Raw genomic sequence first — 5,191 nt, forward strand, 5'->3', positions numbered from 1 at the left:
TCGGCGAGGGGTCTGGTGGCCGCCTTAGGCCCCCAGCGGGTCCAGGGCAGAGCCCTGGTAGGGGGCCCAGGGGGGCAAAGCCCCCCGGCCGAAAACGAAAATCAGCATTTTTGACTCATTTTCTTACCTCTCAGGCTATTAAAAAAGTACCATTTTTTCACATTCCTGTCATTATCAATTATCAAATTTTACCTTAAAAAGCCAATTAGAAAACATTTTTTACCTTTTCACAGATTTGTTTGACAGTTTTTTGACAGACTGAGTTTTTTTTCTTCTGAAAACTAAGTGTCTATATAAACATATAGACAACTTAAAAGTATGAAATTCTAGTACAGACAATTGTCTGTGGTAGAATATTATACTGAAAATTCTACATATTTGTCCCTTTCACATAAATTAGTCAGGCCTTTTATTCAAAATTCAAAAAAAAATTATTTAGTTAAAAATGTAATTTTTTTAACACTTGGTGATGTACCGTACCCTCCAAAAATTGAAATATTCTGCAATCTTAGATGTTTCATAAAATAATTTTAAAACTTATTTACTTTGGCATTTTCATTATGTACAGATTGTCAGAACAAAATAATTAAGAAAATGGAATTTGATACAAAATACTAGTACATTAAAACCTTCCCAAATGTGAAAATGATACTGTTCCTGTATTTCAAGATATCTTTACACGAATAAATGAGAATAAAATTTTACATTTTCAGTTTGAGGAAATTCTGTAAGAATTTCTACATGTACGTCTGAGTCACGATCAAAATATTAAGACTTTTATTCGTAATTATTACGTCTTAGCTTAACACTTGAGATTTTCAGTTTGAGGAAATTCTGTAAGAATTCAACATTTTTCGTAAGGTCTTAAAATTATATTTATTTGCCGTTTTTTCACCGGGGAACCCCTCAGTTAATATTAAGGCTGCCGCACAATCAATTTTCAATCGAAAATTATAAAACACAAACAAATCTTTTCGGAAGGGACCATGCTTTATGCCTCTTAATGTATGTGATCTCAAACGCATGTGTTACAGCAGCAGCAGCACGTTTCTCCACGACTTCGCTCAAATATTCGTTGTCCGCGCCGCCATTGCATGACACGATCGATCTAATCAAACTTCCTTGAAAAAAGAGCGCACTCAAGGGAAGCTACTCTAAATCATGGAAATAGTTGCGATAAAATCTATGGATTTCACGTATCAGCCCCGGCAAAATCTTAATGACGGAAATTTCATAGCCGGCAAAATTTCTCGTACAGGCGGTTAATTTTGCCGGTTGCCGGCTCTTATTGAAAACACTGCTTTTTACATAAAAAACGTCATTTTTCGACCCCCATTTGACCCACCGGGGCAAAATTAAAATTCCGAAACCTTACTGCACATCTACATGACACCACCAACCATCTCTCAAAAGGTGATTTGGCTGCTGAGTAAAATGTAGAAGGAGTTCAGGGAAGACGGGACTTTTTGCACAAAAAACGTCATTTTTCGACCCCCATTTGACCCCCCGGGGCAAAAACAAAATTCCGAAACCTTACTGCACATCTACATGACACCACTAATCATCCCACAAAAGATGATTAGGCTGCTAAGTAAAATGTAAGAGGAGTTAAGGGAAAATGGGGCTTTTTGCATAAAAAACGTCATTTTTCTACCCCCATTTGACCCCCCGGGGAAAAATCAAAATTCCCAAACCTTACTGCACATCAACATGACACCACCAATCATCCCCCTAAAGGTGATTTGGCTGCTGAGTAAAATGTAGAAGGAGTTCAGGGAAGACGGGACTTTTTGCACAAAAAACGTCATTTTTCGACCCCCATTTGACCCCCCGGGGCAAAATCAAAATTCCGAAACCTTACTGCACATCTACAGGACACCACTAACCATCCCACAAAAGATGATTAGGCTGCTAAGTAAAATGTAAGAGGAGTTCAGGGAAGATGGGGCTTTTTGCATAAAAAACATCATTTTTCGACCCCCATTTGATCCCCCGGGGCAAAATCAAAATTCCAAAACCTTACTGCACATCTACATGACACCACCAATCATCCCCCAAAAGGTGATTTGGCTGCTGAGTAAAATGTAGAAGGAGTTCAGGGAAGAAGGGACTTTTTGCACAAAAAACGTCATTTTTCGACCCCCATTTGACCCCCCGGGGCAAAATCAAAATTCCGAAACCTTACTGCACATCTACATGACACCACCAACCATCTCTTAAAAGATGATTAAGCTACTGTGTAAAATGTAGGAGGAGTTCAGGGAAGAAAAGTGTGACAGACGGACGGACGGACGGACGGACGGACGGACGGACGGACATGAGTAACAACAATATACCCGAACTTTCTTTAGAAAGTGCGGGTATAATTATAGCTTATGAACAGCAGTTATAATACTTTACCCCCCCCCCTTTCAGCTGCGCAAATACCAAATAACTTCTCTATCCACTTGTGACATTTTCCCTGACCAAAACTTGATCAGCACAGACTAAGTGTATCGACGTGCTAGTCTGTACGGAGTAATGACAGTGTGTTTACTATTGAGCTTTTATAGAGTTTATTTCTTTTTTGTGATGCATATTTCAATAAATGAAATTCAGGGTGTATATAACATGACTTGCGCACATCTTCGAACCGATGCAGTAACCTTATTACCAGGTATGGGTACGTTTACATCGTTAGCGGCGTTATCTCGATATGCATCAATTGCATAGGACGTACTGCAAATCACAGATCTAGACGTTGGTTGTTTTGTTCCATTCAAATGATGTAATTTCAAAATGTGTTTGCAGATTTTACTGCTTTTTATTCTGCATAAATTGGCGCACTGTAAAAAGAAGTACTCATGCATCTAAATTTCTCTTCCAAACTTGCATTTTTTTCTTTTGATTCAAATTAATAATCATTCAGAAATATGATTATTATGTTGTTTATTGTGGTTTTGAAATTTCTTGATCACCTTATGTGTTCTCATATGCTTTACCATCGGAGTTGTGCTAAAGTCGATACCCAAGCCAAAAAATCATTCAAGTGTTACGAGCGCATTGGGGTATATATCGTTACAATGAGACAAAGTATCTGAAAGAAATATGGTGGAATACGGCTATAGTTGGTATGAAACAAGTCGTACATAGATGAAAATGTAGCTTTTTTAAGAATTCATGTCAGCTTTAAAGTCATCACGTTTATCATATAACTTGATTGTTAGATAACATTATCGTCTTTTTCAAGTAAAAAGGCATATGAGTGAAAAATTCTCAAGAGGGACGTTAAACAATATACAATCAATCAATCAAGTAAAATATCCAAGCATGAAACAGATGTATCAGACTCTGTGGTATCTTTTATCTCAAGCTCTCCAGGATATATCGTATCGACGTAAGAATGGAAATTAGCATTGTTATTTGACAATACGTGGTCGATATATCTAAATTTCAAGTTGAAGGATACAGTAAGTGTTTTCTTCTTTTTACGCATAAGATTTTGCAAAAAAATTCTGCTTCATAGTTATACAAAAATAGGTCTGCTAATAACGGTACGCAATTGGTACCCATGGGAAATCCAATAAATTGTTGGAAGACCTGACCTCCAAACATCACATAAATCTCATTTTCTTTTTCTGTTTCTATGTCAATTAATTATAAATGTATAACCATATATGTATATTTTTGATGTTATTTTGTTTGTCATTTAATATTTATAATCGATATTGTCATATATTTCCCAGGCATTGTTGTCATTTTAATCATTAGCATGTATCATTGTAGATTTACGCACTGTTTGAACACTTTAATATGAATCTTTAATAAGTGTCCTTGAAATATTTTGTATATGCATCATATATACGAGGGTTGTCCCAAAAAGTCGTAGTCAGGTAAAACAGTTTTGTTTCTCTTTGATTTAATAAATTTCGTTTCCTTGTCGTAGCAAAGAGTAACATTTTACGATCATGCGTTTCAAGTTTCATGATGATATCACATCTAATAAGGAAATGATGAAAAAATAAAGAAAGAATATAAGTGTAAACCGGCGCACGAAATCAAGCGAAAATTACGTCTGTTATAACGTCATGATCTATTTGTTTGCTTCACTAGCGGGTATTAACATTCAATATTTTTTACGTGATATACCACTCTTGATTAACGGATATTTTTTAATTCACTACTGTCCATTTGTTTTTTACTTGTTTTTTTAAAGCAGATTCAAATTTCAGTCGAAATTTAGTCAAAAGATCGCCTTACATTGTAGGCAGCAGAGAATACAAATTGTTTGACGTCGTTCGCGGTCCAGATTTTTCCAAATTGTCTGCGTTTATCAAACAGTACTCTACTTCTTACACGCCGTAATTAACTAATTTCGGTACAGAAGAAAAACTCTCATTGAATATCGTGCAATTTAAAAATAACTTCTCTATTAAAATCTTGTGTGTAATTTCACTTCTGTAGTCTTTTTTTCCCGTCTCCGATGTAAATTAACCATATCCAACACAATTTATTACATCTCCGTGCGCCGACAACGCGTTTGACGACGTAATTTTCATCAAACTCAATTTCAGCGATAGTATGAAAATCATGACACCAATCGTCTGTTTCTAATGATATTTATATGAAATTTTGACATAATATTAAGATTTTTATTCTGGTTTCAATGATTTAAATTGGAGTTCAATTTATCATATAGTACTAAAGAAATAAAAGCAAATATAATAGTTATATGCGTAAATTATTCCGAATTTTGTCCGTGCGCCGACAGGTCTTTCCGGCCTTCATATAAATCGTCCTAATATTATTAATATGAGAGATATGTATTTAAAAATTCACAGTTTTAAAGAACATTGACTATATTATGTCTATGCAAAATTTGGTAAGTATTGGTTGCATGATTAAAAAATTATAAACATTGTCTACGACTTTTTGGAACAACCCTCGTATATGTAACTTCATATATTCAATTATTAAGAATTCTTTTGGCAATCGCTATAGTTATAATTAATGTATATATTACAGAAATATGTTTCCAAGTTCCCAGAACTTGTTACCAATCACTTTGTATGAATCTAAGACCATGCACATTGCATGTGCAGACACTGATAGTAACTGCAATCATGTGAGTACATAGAGGGGAAATAATTCAGCATTCGCAGATATTTGGAAGAAAAAAATCCAAACTTAATTTATCTGTTCTAAAGAACGC

Source organism: Saccostrea cucullata, unplaced genomic scaffold, assembly GCF_032062105.1.
Source record: "Saccostrea cucullata isolate Sc308-1 unplaced genomic scaffold, CSIRO_AGI_Scuc_v1 ctg9820, whole genome shotgun sequence".
Taxonomy (NCBI): domain Eukaryota; kingdom Metazoa; phylum Mollusca; class Bivalvia; order Ostreida; family Ostreidae; genus Saccostrea; species Saccostrea cuccullata.